This window comes from Giraffa tippelskirchi, chromosome X (assembly GCF_054371585.1).
Source record: "Giraffa tippelskirchi isolate mGirTip1 chromosome X, T2T-mGirTip1v1.2.pri, whole genome shotgun sequence".
Taxonomy (NCBI): domain Eukaryota; kingdom Metazoa; phylum Chordata; class Mammalia; order Artiodactyla; family Giraffidae; genus Giraffa; species Giraffa tippelskirchi.
Window position 1 is genome coordinate 20,516,901 of NC_137289.1, and position 14,658 is coordinate 20,531,558.

Below are 14,658 nucleotides of genomic sequence, written 5' to 3' on the forward strand. Positions count from 1 at the left end.
TTCAACCCATTTACATTTAAGGTAATTATTGATAAGTATGATCCCGTTGCCATTTACTTTGTTGTTTTGAGTTCGTGTTGAAACATCCTTTCTGTGTTTCCTGTTTAGAGAAGATCCTTTAGCATTTGCTGGAGAGCTGGTTTGGTGGTGCTGAATTCCCTCAGCTCTTGCTTGTCTGTAAAGCTTTTGAATTCTCCTTCATATCTGAATGAGATCCTTGCTGGGTACAGTAATCTGGGTTGTAGATTATTCTCTTTCATTACTTTAAGTATGTCCTGCCATTCCCTTCTAGCCTGAAGGGTTTCTATTGAAAGATCAGCTGTTATCCTTATGGGGATCCCCTTGTGTGTTATTTGTTGTTTTTCCCTTGCTGCTTTTAATATTTGTTCTTTGTGTTTGATCTGTGTTAATTTGATTAATATGTGTCTTGGGGTGTTTCGCCTTGGGTTTATCCTGTTTGGAACTCTCTGGGTTTCTTGGACTTCTGTGACTATTTCTTTCCTCAATTTAGGGAAATTCTCAACTATTATCTCCTCGAGTATTTTTTCATGGCCTTTCCTTTTATCTTCTTCTTCTGGGACTCCTGTGATTCGAATGTTGGGGCGTTTCATATTGTCCCAGAGGTCCCGGAGGTTTTCCTCATTTCTTTTGATTCTTTTTTCTTTTTTCCTCTCTGCTTCGTTTATTTCCATCATTCTATCTTCTACCTCACTTATCCTATCTTCTGCCTCCATTATTCTACTGTTGGTTCCCTCCAGAGTGTCTTTTATCTCCTTTATTTCATTATTCATTCTATATTGATTCCTTTTTATTTCTTCTAAGTCCTTGATAAACATTTCTTGCATCTTCTCAATCTTTGTCTCCAGGCTATTTATCTGTAACTCCATTTTGCTTTCAAGATTTTGGATCATTTTTATTATCCTTATTCTAAATTCTTTTTCAGATAGATTCCCTATCTCCTCCTCTTTTGTTTGGCTTTGTGGGCATTTCTCATTTTCCTTTACTTGCTGAGTATTTCTCTGCCTTTTCATCTTGTTTAGATTGCTGTGTTAGGCGTGGCCCTTCTGTATTCTGGTAGTATGAAGTTCCTCTTTGTTGTGGAGGTTCCTCACTGCGGTTGGGGTTGAACAGTTGGCTTGTCAAGGCTTCCTGGTTGGGGGAGCTTGTGTCGGTGTTCTGGTGGGTGGAGCTGGATTTCTGCTCTCTAGAGTGCAATGGAGTGACCAGTATTAATTTTTGAGATGTCTATGGATTTGGTGTGCCTCTGGGCAGCCTGTATATTGATGCTCGGGTCTATGTTCCTGCGTTGCTGGAGAATTTGCATGGTATGTCTTGCTCTGGAACTTATTGTCTCTTGGGTGGAGCTTGGTTTCAGTGAATTTATGGAGGCTATTGGATGGTCTCTTATTAATTAATGTTTCCCCTGGCTTTCAGTCTTATTCTTGCAGTAGCCTGAAGACTTCTCCTTCCATACAGCCTCAATAATAAAACTTTTAGGTTAATGCTGAAAAGATTCTCCACAGTGAGGGATACCCAGAAAGGTTCACTGAGTTACATGGAGAGATGAGGTGGGGGGGGTGGGTTGAGGTGACCAGGAGGGGAAGAGGGGAATTCAAATGTGGAGAGAGCAATCTAGCCAGTAAGCACTTCCCTCTGTGCTTTCCACAGTTTGGAACCCTCAGAGTGATTCACAGAGATACATAGAGTGGGGGGAGGAAGGTAACAGAGGTGAGCATGAGTAGAAAGGGAGGAATTAAGAGGGGAGAGAGAGATCTGGGCAGTATCCTGTTCCTGAAGTGTTCTCTGGTACCCAGAACACCCTCAGAGATTCACAGAATTGGGTTGAGAAGAGAAGGAGGAGGGTAGGAGATAGAGGTTCCCTGAGGGAGAAGAAAGAGCATCAATAGGGGGAGAGAGTGATCAGGCCAGTGATCACACTCCTGAGTAAAAATGGGTCCTAAAGATTGGGTTCTTAAATGTACAAAGTTGATATCAAATATGTAAAACAAAGATTAAAAATCTAGAGTAGAGGTTAGACTCTTATAAAACTTACAATCTAAAAAAAAAAAAAAGAAAAAAAGGAAACAGTGTAAAAAGAAAAAAAACAGTAAAACAGTAAAAAAAAGAAACAGTAAAAAAATGTAGAACAGGAAAAAAACATTAAAAAAAAGATAACACAAAAGGTATAAGATATATGTATGTAGTTTGCTTCAAAAATAGGGGTTTTTTTTTTTGCAAGTTAATAGTGGGTTATGAAAATGAAAGTCAAAGGTGTAATAGAGGACTTGAAGAAAAAGGAAAGAAGAGAAAAAAAAATTTTTTTTTAATTAAAAAAAAAATTAAAAAAAAATAATAATAGTAAAAAATATATATATCCCGGACTTTCTCTGGAGCTGTTGTGAGCAGTGTGGGATCTGCTCAGTTTTAGATAGATCCTTATTCCTGCTTATACTTTTCAAGATCTATAGGTCCTTTTCAATGCAGTCGGTATTAACTACAGGGATCTTAATCTGTTGGCCTGTCCCTTCCAAAGTGCTTCCCTCTGTTTATTTGGCTTCTGTTTGGAGATCTCTTCAGTATCTAATTTCCGCCCTGCAACAAAGCGGTGGAGGTGATCTCTTTAGGTTCGCTTGTTCAATCGTGCTGTGGGGAGGAAGGAACACTGCAATTCTGGCGTGTGTGTGGTAAGCTCGCAGTGTCTCGGCCGCACTGGGTTCGTCCCCGCTCACGGCGTGTGTGCTTTCCCCGTCTACCCTGCTCAGGCTTCAGGTTACTCGGCCGGGGAGCGGGCCCTGAGCTGCGTGCACTTCCCAGGTCTAAGCCGCTCAGGTTCAGGCTCCCGGTTACTCCACAAAGGCGCAGACTCGGTTTCGCCCGCGGCTTGTGCCGTTCCCGGTCGGAGCTGCCCAGGCGGCCAGGAGTTTGGCGAGGGCCCTCTCCCCTGTTGGGGCGGTGCGGCTTATCACCTCCCTGGTCCCCGCCTCGGTTTACGGGCGCGCCCGGCTCCGGTGTGCTTTGTGTCGGTTCTGGGGAGCTGGTCTCTGGCTGCGACCCTCCCGGCGGCTGTCGACCCTCCGGGATCTCAGGCAGTCTTTGCTTAGAAACTGGGAGCCTGTTTGCAGTTTGGTAGGGGGTGCCCTCTCTGGAGCCGAGTTTGCCCCTTTCCGGCTCTGGCGGGCCCCGCCTGCCCGCTGTGTCCGGCGGGGGATGGGGCGGTCCGCAGCCGGCTAGCTCTCCTCTGGTATCGCTCAGTCCTTCGTTCTGTGAGCCGGCCGGCAGTGCCTTAGAGTTGGGCTTTTCGCGGGATAGTTCTCTCTCTCTCGCTGTCCCACAGTTTAGGTTACTATTTCACGTTAGCTCCCTCAGATTGCCCTCGGGGCACTCGGGCCCGGTCCTTACCCTAGGCAATGCCGCCCGCTCCTCTCCGTTCAGCCCCCACTTGCTGGTGGCGGATGATGCGAGCGTCTGGGGTTCTTTGCTGGGAGTTGCTTTAGGCACGTAATCTGTGGATTTTATTTATTTTTTCCTCCCAGTTAGGTTGCCCTCCGAGATAAAAAATCCTCCCCCACACCCGCTGGTGAGAGGGTTTCCTGGTGCTTGGAAATTCCTCCTCTTTTACGACTCCCTCCCCGGGACGGGTCTCCGTCCCTAACTCTTTTGTCTCTCTTTTTATCTTTTATAATTTCTCCTACCTCTTTTGAAGATAATGCGCAGTTTTTGTGGAAGCCTGACGTCCTCAGCCAGCCTTCAGAAGTAGTTTTGTGAAGTTTGGTCAGCGTTCAGATGTTCTTTCGATAAATTTGTGGAGGAGAGAGTGGTCTCCCCGTCCTATTCCTCCGCCATCTTCAAGTATTAGTGTTAAATTAGGTAATAGGTATAAAGTAGTTGAAGAAGGAAATGGCAATCCACTCCAACATTCTTGCCTGGAGAATCCCATGGACAGAGGAGCCTGGCAGGCTACAGTCCATGGGGTCACAAGAGTCCGACATGACTTAGCCACTAAACTACCACCACCATAAAGTAGTTAGTACAGCACATGATACATAGTATCCATTCAGTAAATCCTAGTCTTGTTCATTGTCACTGGGTTGGGAAGATCAGACGCAATTCTAGGAAGGGCTAATTCTCTTCCATCTTGTTGACAGCACAAATTAACTGAAGAATCCTAACAAGGAGACTCCCCATACCATCAAGATGGGGAAAGTCATGTTATGAAGACATAAACAATCTGATAAGACAATAGAGAGGTAGCAGCTCTCAAATACTTTGGGTGCAGAAAGTGGGCTAGGGTGCTACCCTCTGGCAGACCGAATACATGCAGAAGTCAGCCAGCCTGCAAAGCATTTTTTTGTTTTTTGCTTTCAATCAACCAATCAGTTTCATGTTTCAAGTGTGTGCTTCAGTAATCCCATCTTTCCATTTACAAATGGAACAGAAGCTGGGGAACACTGAAAACCAGATTCACAAGGACAGGCCTTTAAGGCCCTTGAGCCCAAGCCTCATTTTCTAGATGAAGATACAGATGTTCTCATGTGCTACTTAGTGGAGATCTCATTCAGAGAGGGGAGAAAAATTAGATTTCCTTACTTTCTGGTTCGTTTCTATTAGATCAATAGTCTCCACCTTTAGAACCACAAAGAGGTTGAGAATGGATTGGAAGCACCATGGAGCATGAGGGAAATGGACTGAAAGCAATTTCTGGGTGCATTGTATAGTGGTTGTTACCAGGTGGGCCTGAGTCCTTTTTGTTTAGTGTCTCTCAAGTATGTGTGGTCTGCCAAAGGCCAGCACTAAAAGGAACACGCATGTGAAGAGGCCACTTAGCATCACTCTTCTTGCTGCAGTGAGACAGCCATCACTTTTCATTAAATAGGTCACATTCGGAGCAAACCACTTACTCATAATTAAGGGCCATTAGTAGCTACTCTTTGTCACACATAAATCCTAATGGAGCTCTATCAAGAGTTTTACTAAAGAGTTGCTAATTTTCAAAGTGACAATTAGTCATGCTGGAAGCAGAATCACAGTTTACCTCTAAATCTCTTTTACATATCCTCCACTTTCCCCTCTACCCTAGAGAAACAAAGCCACTCCACTATCATTATGGTGAAGCTCCAGCAGGAAGAACCTCTGTGCTGAGTCTCCCCCTTGGGGGCAGCACTTCAGGCTTTGGTCACAGGGGAGCACTCTGATGTCTCCACTGAAAGCTCACAGAACACTTGCCTACTTCTCTGGTCATTCTGGACCTCAGTCTGTCCAGGTCATTTGGTGCAGCCAGCAGGCCGCAAAAGAATTCTCTTTTGAGTGGACGCCAACTCTTGTCTGTCCCAATAGTTCAATAGGAGATCTCTACCTAGGCTAATTTGAAAATGCAACAGTAGAATGAATGGATTTGGGTTGGCCATGACAACAAGTTGTTTTTATTTCCTTGTGGCAAATCTGCTTAGTGGGGCAAGAGGAGTCTTAATTAACAGACAGGACAGGAAAGGTGGCCTACCTACATGATGTCATTTAAGATCTGAAAGAGTCCCCTCCCCATCTCCACTTTGTTCTCACTCATCTTATCTTTGATCTACCCCATTGGTTTCATTAGTGTCCTCTTCCAAATGAAAATTTCCCTAGATTTTTGAAAACATGGTGTGCATTGCTTGAGTCATCATTCTGAAAGTTCTAGCATAGGCATTGGTACTATTTCTTGACTAGATATTCAGAGATGAGTCAGAACAAGGAGTAAGCAAACCAGAGAAAATTAGGGGCAGAAATGCTTAAACGTTATATTCATGAATAAACTCATAGATAAGCGAGACTTGATTTCCTTGGCCATCTGGTGGCTCGTGAATTTAATTTTTTATTTTTACATAATAAATAACAGACCCATGGGTGACTTTGGATATCTTGTTTCCTTTGCTGGGTTCAGGATTAGGAGATAATCCTGAGACTGTTCATTGTGTATTCTCAACACATGTAGGCATTAAACCCATCAGGGGGTAGGGTACTTTGTGTTTGCCAGAAGACCATTCCAGTTAAAAATGCTTTTTAATTAACAGGGGCTTTGCATCAGCTTTCTGATCTACCCAGCTAGAGTTCCCAAGTCTGGGCAGGTGCATCCTGTTGTATATTACAGAACAACAAAGGGGAGTACAAGGGCAGGGACACTTCAGACAATCATGATCCAATGCGTACTTGCTTCCTTGCTCTCTGTCTCCAGGTGATTCTGTTGCTCCTTCTGCCAAATTCCCCAAAGTTTTCTTTAAGCAAACTGTGGCTCTGGTTGCTTCATTCATTCACTCATTCATTTAAACATACATCCAACAAATTATCTACTGAAAACCTTCTCTGTGTTATGGGCTGGGGTAGGCCCTGGGCATATAGTGGTGAACAAGGACAGCTTACTGTCTAAGACTGAAGACAGTTATTCATGAAATCATAAAGATCGATACTTTAGTGCCAGAATTCTTGGGAAAATTTCCCACATGGATTTATACCCTTTCCTCCCAATAGTGTTTCTTTTTCTGCCTTTAAAGGCCTATCTTTCTGATGAAAATGGAATACCCCACTCAATGATTCCATGGAATCCTAGGAAAGATGTCACTGCCCCCACTGCCCAGTAATTTGAGGTGGCAAGGAGTGCTTCCAAAGCCAAGAGCTGGTAGGATCATAGAACCGAGAGTCAGGACTACTAACATACATTTTATATACAGCACACAAGCGACTGGACTTGGCATATGGGGCCAGATGTGGCAGTGGTCTTCCTGAGTGCATGCGTACTAAGTTGCTTCAGTCGTATCTGACTCTTTGTGACCCCATGGACTACGGCCCACCATGCTCCTCTGTCCATGGGATTCTCCAGGCAAGAATACTGGAGTGGGTTGCCATGTCCTTCTCCAGGAGATCTTCCCTACCTAGAGGTTGAACCTGCATCTCCTTCGGCTCCTGCATTGCAGGGAGATTCTTTACTGCTGAGACACCAGGGAAGCCCAGTGGTTTTCCTAGTTCCCCATTTTACCCACCTGCCCAAACCAGCAGAGTCACTGAAGGCTGATATCTGCAGCCAATCCTGACCCACAGTGGGGAGAGACAGGGGTGAGAAGACAGTGGTAATTGCACATAAGGATCATAGAATTTCAGAGTTGGTGTGGTCCTCTGTACACTTGATACCCATAGTATAGCCCACAGACCAGCAGCATAAATATCACCTGGGAGCTTGTTGGAAACGCAGAACATCAGGCTCCATCCCAGACCTACCGAATCTGATCTGCCTTTGTACGATATCCCCAGGTGATTTGTAAGCATATTAAATTTTTATAAAGATACTTAAATAAATTTGTTTTTATTTATTTATATTTTGGCCATGCCACTCAGCATGTGGGATCTTAGTGCAATGGAAGTGTGGACTGCTTAAGTTGCAGGGGGCATGGGTTCAATCCCTGGTCAGGGAACTAAGATCAGACCCTGACCATCCTCTCTCTCTGTCTCTTAAAGGATATGCAAGCCTCAGTGATAAGAAGAAGGAAGTCTAGAAAGCAAAAATGAATCTTCAAATTAACAAAGGTTTGGGGGAAGTTAAAAAGAATAGCTTTCATTTTCCAAAGATGAAAATAAGAGCACCTCTTTTCTGTGTTTAGAGTATAATTCAGGACAACTCAGGCTGATTTAGATTCCCCAAAGGTCAACATTTTAAAAAGGGCAGATGGTAGGTCGATAGTATCTTACTTCTAATGCAATTTATTGCCTCAAATTTTGATATCTTTGCTATTATAAGGAATATGTTCCTGAATACAGTCCTAAGAAATATGATGAAGTCCCTGAACCATCTCACCTGCACTTGGGGACCAAGGCTTGCTCCAGGTACCATGGGAAAAGAGCAAAGCTGATCTAGAACATTTTTCTTCCATTGTCACTTCTTTGGGGGGTGGCTCTTGCCCCTTTAGGTAATGCTCCCTTTTTGTTTGGTCCCTAATGCTCTCTCCCTGCCTGTTCTCTCCCCTAGCAAAGAAGAGGCCACCTTCTAAAAATGTCCAAAGTCATGTAACACGTTACTAGAGTGTCTGAACATGAAAAAAAAAAAAAGAAAGAAAGCCATGGAGAGGAGAAAACTTAGCCCAAAAGAATGGTTGCTCAAGCTGGAACTCAAGCTATGAATGTGGATGAGGGTCTAATGCAGTGGGGCCTTCAGATCCCATCCATTGCTGTTTGTTTGCTTTTCCCATAGAAAAGGTCAGATCTGAGAATGACACCTGCCCCTGCCTGGCTTCATAAGGGGATTAGTAAGAAAAAACTAGGTCAGAGATGTGAAAGTGCTTTTGACACAAATCAAATCAGGGTTTTGATTTTTCCCAATCTAATATCTCCCTGCCTTAGGGTCAGTTTCTGCCCCAATCTCTCCATCTTTCAAAATGAGAATACTATACTCTTGCATTTCTTTGCAAAGCTGCTGGGTTAAGAGGAAACAATTGTGTTGATTGCAATGCCCATTGGATCAAAAATGTGTGAGACGATTGTCTTAACTGGACCAATGGCATCACAGAAGAACAGTGGTTGTTTTCAGCCTGCATTTCAAATTGGTCTGGAGTTAAGCAAGGCTCAGGCAGGTGAAAATTTGGCACCTTGGAACCACACACCAGAGGAGTGAATAGTTCCGCTTCATTTTAAGAACTAACCCCTGCCATTTACTTGTTGTTTTCTCTCGAAGTTAACACAGATGCCTTCAGAGGACAAAGGGTACTGGTTTCTGAAGGTGTGTTCTTTGGACCCACTGCATCAGAATTCTGTGCTTGCTACAAATAAAGATTCTTGGCCCAAGCATCTTGCCAAACCCACGGATTCAAGATCTCTTGGGGTGGGACCAGGAATGCCATACAGTAAACAAAAAGATGATTCTCTGACAGACTAATTATGTGACCCACAATCATCAGTGGATTGAATTCTTCAAATAGTGCTGTCAGGAAATGGTTCTCCACCCTGGCCATGCACAAGAATCACCTGGAGGACTAGTAGATAAAACACCCATGGCCCGCCCATCCTGGACTGATTAAATGAGATTTTCTAGGGCTGAGGCCCTAGTATCTGCATTTTTAAAAGCTCCTCTGGTGATTTTAGGTGTGCAATCAGGGCTGGGGACAACCGTTAGTACCATTCATTGTTGAAATCCCTCCCTGACTCCCCCTACTCAAAGGCGCTCCCAGCTCAGGTACACTGCCTCCCAGCCCTTCTCAAGCTTCTTTTCTGCATACTTGTTAAGGATCAGAAGACCCCCAAGAGCACATACCATGTGCTTCATACTGAGGAAGTCAATGGTCAACCAAAGAGGAATAGATTTTGTTAAGGAGCCCAGTCCAGCAGGAGAGACAGTCCCAATCACAAAAGGCAGATAGAAGCCATCTCTCTAGTTGACCCCTGTTGATCCTCTGGATTCTTGAAATAAGGCCCTTGATTTCCCGGGAACCCACCAGAGAATTACTTGCTTACGAAGATCCCTTGCTTTACCCTTCTCTTATCTCCTTGTTCAAAGCATCTTTTAAAAGATTTGATTTTGAAAGTACCTGGAAGGCATTGTAGTCCTCAAATTGTTTGGGCCTATGTGACTTTCTACCTAGATCCTGACGATTCTGTCAGGTATGAGTTACAAATTGTTTGGTCTCAGCCCTGGGACGCTGGCCCGGGTTAGCACACGAATGTGGCAGAGCAGAGGTAGGGTGACAAGTCCTGACTCACAGGGCAGGGTACGAGAAGGGGCTGCTCTTTCCTCTGCCAAAATACAGATCTTTATGTTCGAATTCAGTGTCTGTGAAACACCCTTTCTTAAACTCCTCTCATTGGATTCTCCCTGGAGATGACGAGGTTTTAGGCAGCAATTCCATTCAGGCTAATGTATGGAGTAGTTTATGATCTACTTCCCCTCCTATAAAAGGACTTAATTAAGGTCAGAATTTTACTCTTTAATCATCTAATGCAGAACACAAGGCACGGACATTAGCTCCAAGAGTCAAAATGAGTCATCTTTATTTTTTTAAAATTTTATTATTTTTTTAAAGTCTGTATTGAATTTGTTACACTATTGCTTCTATTTTCTGTTTTGGTTTTCTGGCCGTGAGGCATGTGGGATCTTAGCTCCCTGACCAGGAAGCGAACCTGCATCCCCTGCATTGGAAGGCGAAAGCTTAACCCATTAGGCCACCAGGGAAGTCCCACAGGTCATCTTTAGGCTGGCTGCCTGGTTTTTCCGATGTTAGCTTTTGCTTCTTCCCCTTCCTGTAAGAAGTTACTTTTTATAATCTATCAGCTAAGAAATTATTTAGGCACTGTTAAGTCATCTCCTACCTAACACCAAAATATATTCTTTTCAAAAAAAAGGGAGAAGAAAGTTTTCGGTGATCATGACCTTGTTTACTTCGACATTTGAAGGAGCCACAAAGGAACCTTTCTCATTTCACTTTATGGAATTCATATGTTCTCACTCCTACTCTGATCTGGTATACCTTTCAGAACTCTAGCTTTGTGAGAAAAATTCTGCTTATTTTTTAACCCCAACTTGGAAATGATGAGTGCTTGCCTGGAACAGATAATTTAGGCTCCTAACTTCTCATTTAACGTTAAAGTTTGTCTCTTTTATTTATACCCATTTAGGGAATGGCTGGGAGAAGGCAATGGCACCCCACTCCAGTACTCTTGCCTGGAAAATCCCATGGACGGAAGAGCCTGGTAGGCTGCAGTCCATGGGGTCGAGAAGAGTCGTACACGACCGAGCGACTTCACTTTCACTTTTCACTTTCATGCATTGGAGAAGGAAATGGCAACCCACTCCAGTGTTCTTGCCTGGAGAATCCCAGGGACGGTGGAGCCTGGTGGGCTGCCGTCTACGGGGTCGCACAGAGTCGGACACGACTGACGCGACTTAGCAGCAGGGAATGGCTAGAGTTTTGATTAGCAGCCATTTGAAATACCTCAGCTGCTCAATGGAGGAAAAGTGACATTAATGGTCAATTGCAGAGTAGTGGGAGGCTGTGGCAACAGACCTAAGCATAATTATCAACTGAGCAGAAGGGCACATGGAGTGAGCGAGCACTCAGGAATATGTAGGAAATTAACTAAACTAGCTAAGGATCAATAGTAAGGAACTTAGAGTCCTTTAGACATCAGGCAAAGGGATTACTTTTATCACCTACAAATATGTTATTTAATAACAATTAGCCTTTCTGCTTCCATTGACTTGATTAGTTCTATTACCATACATGATAAGCAGCAGTGTTAGAGAAGGGAGTTGTTCAGGAGCAAAATAAACATTCTGAATCCCAAGAGAGTCAATTATGAACATGGGATGTAGCAGTGGGATGTTTTAACAGCTGTATGAAATATGGTTAATTCTATGTACATAGAATACAGTTCACCCACTGAAAGTGTACAGTTCAGTCGTTCTTGTTGTAATCATCACCACTACCTAACGCTAGAACATTTTTATCACTCCAAAAAGAAACCCCACATCTATTAAGCAGTATCTTCCCTGTCTTCTCTCTCCTCAGCCCCTGGCAACCATTAATTTACTTCCTGTTCCTGTAGATTTACCTATTGTGAATATTTCAGATAAAAGGAATCATACACTATGTGACCTCTTACACCTGGCATAATATCTTCAAGGTTCATCCATGTTGTATCAGCCACAGATTTTTGACATGCTTTTCTTTCTTTTTTTTAAAGTTCATAACTAAATGTTTAATTTTAACATGCTTTTATAAGTTTAATTGAATTTAAAGGGATTGTAAATGAATACGATGCATAGGTTTGAGCCTAATTTTTTTCTTGTTACCATATGTGAAGTTGTATTTAAAACTCAAAATAAGCTCACGAAAAAACATGAATCCTTCAATTTGCTTCCTAATTAGATGATTAGTCACATCTGTACATTTTAATATCTTATGCAGATACTACATTTATGAAAGAAGACAATTATAGAGTGATAATGCACGAACTAATTTTGACAGTTCCCTGGATGTTCCTTCCTTAAAATGAATTTGCCTAGAGAAGAAGGAAGAAAAATAGCTTTTCCAATTTGACAGGTAAGTGGTCTGCTATGTTCCTAGTTGTTATGACCACAGATGTGACAATATCAGAGCTGGGGGGGTCCTCCTAAGTTGTGGTCAAGACAGGCTCAAATGGAATGAAGTCCAAGCAATAGTGGTAAGGAGAGTTTGGGAAAATGGGGCCAACTTTGCAGCTCGTTAATTTCAACATGCTTTTCTAAGTTTAATCGAATTTAAAGGGATTGTAAATGAATCCCTTTGGTGGACGGTACTCAGACAATAGCAATATCACATTTTGTAGTGCCTTTGTATAACTATAGGGACTTTCCTGGCAGTCCAGTTATTAAGAATCTGGGCTTCCACTGCAGGGGGTGCGGGTTCTATCCCTGGTCAGGGAACTGAGATCCTGCATGCCGCACCATGAGACCCAAAAAATAAATATATAAAATAAAAATTGAAGTAGAGTTGGTTTTAAACATTGTGCCGGTTTCTTGTGTACAGCAAAGTGATTCAGTCTCTCTCTCTCTCCATATATATATGGAGAGACGACACGACTGAGTGACTAAGCATAGTGTCCTTGTGACCCCATGGACTGTAGCCCTCCAGGCTCCTCTGTCCGTGGGGATTCTCCAGGCAAGAATACTGAAGTGGGTTGCCATGCCCTCCCCAAGGGATCTTCCCAACCCAGGCATCGAACCCAGGTCTCCTGTATTGCAGGCAGGTTCTTTACCATCTGAGCCACCAGGGAAGCCTATATATATTTATATTCTTTTTCATATTCTTTTCCATTATGGCTTATTACAGGATATTGAATACTGTTCCCTGTGCTATACAGTAGGACCTTGTTTATCTACTTTGTAGATAGTAGTTTGTATCCACTAATCCCAAACTCCTAATTTATCCCTCCCTCACCTCCTTTCTTCTTTGGTAACCATAAATATGTTTTCTTGAGTCTTTCTATTTCTTAGATAAGTTCATTTGCGGCATATTTTAATTTTCACATATAAGTGATCTTACATGGTATTTGTCTTTCTCTGTCTGACTTACTTCACTCAGTATGATACTCTTTAAGTATCCATCCATGTTGCTGCAAATGGCATTATTTCATTCTGTTTTATTTAGAGCCCACCCTCTTAACTACCTAAACTCTACTGCAAGGAGAGTCTAACCTCACAACTATGTACTAAGTCTTCTTGCCCTACCCAAGAGCTTTAGAGAATTGTTTTCTCTTCCATACATTCTGGTTGCCAAGTGGCAGTGAAGGTACATGGTTTCAAAATGGCCCTTTTGTTTCCAGATATACCATACAAATAGCCTAGAAAGGAATAGGAACCTGTTCCTCTGCCTCTAACTACAGTAACTACATGTTCTGGATTTTCCAAGAAGGAAAGGAGGGGAAGAGGAAAAGAGGAGGGACTTGCAATACTTTTCCTGCTCACATCTCCATTCTCACCTCCAGCAACTTGCCCTCATATAGTATGCTTCTCTCATACTCAAGACCCAAATGGTCATAGTGTCTTGCACACATGATGTTTCTCACCTTTCTCACCTCTGGCCTTTGCTCAGATTGCTTCTATTGTGTGGAATGCCCCTCTACTCCCTTCCACCTGAAAAAGTTCCCAATTAATGATTAAGGTTCATCACCTACTTCAGAAAGCCTTCCTTAACCCCTCCTTCTGTTTCTTCATGATAGCCTATGCATAGCTTTATAGTGTCGGATTTTCTATACAGTATCTTGTAGGTTTCTGGGTCTTTAGGTCTTAATTGTGACCTCCTTTGGGCTTCCTTGATGGCTCAGATGGTAAAGAATCTGCCTGCAATGCAGGAGACCTGGGTTCAATCCCTGGGTTGGGAAGATCTCTTGGAGAAAAGAATAGCTGCACACTCCAGTATTCTTGCCTGGAGTTCCATGGGCAGAGGAGCCTAGTGGGCTATAGTTCATGGGGTCGCAAAGAGTCGGACATGATTGAGTGACTAACACATTCACCTTCTAAGAATGAATGCTCTATTCCATTTCTCTTGGTAGTCCCAGCACCTAGCACAATGACTGCTATACAGAGAAAGTGTTATATAAATGTTTGTTGAATGAATAAATGAACTATTATTTGTGGAGCACCTATTATATAGGCCAGGTCTTTTAAAAATACCAAGTCATTGAATCCCCAAAATAAACCTGGAAAGAACATACCAATATGTCAGTGTTGAAAGGTGAAGGAATTAAAGTACAGATTTACTCAGTTATTAAGCGGTGGTGCTGCGATTTAGACCCAGGCCTCAATGACTCGAAAGCTTGGCTCTGTCCGTGTACCCTCACTGTCTCCTACTATAGAAAACTGACTTTGGATTTAAAATATCTGTTCTGTGTGGCCACATACCATGGAAATGGTCCCTAAGTTCAAACATTTCCATGTACAAGTTTAATTCAGTCACTCAGTCATGTCCGACTCTTTGTGACTCCACGGATTGCAGCACGCCAGGTCTCCCTGTCCATCACCAACTCCGGAGTTCAAACATTTCCACATACAAGTTAGTCTCTCAAATGTTCTCTCACTTAGAAGCAACTCACAAATCCTCTATCATATAGTATGCTGCTGCTGCTGAGTCGCTTCAGTCATGTCCGACTCTGTGCGACCCCATAGAC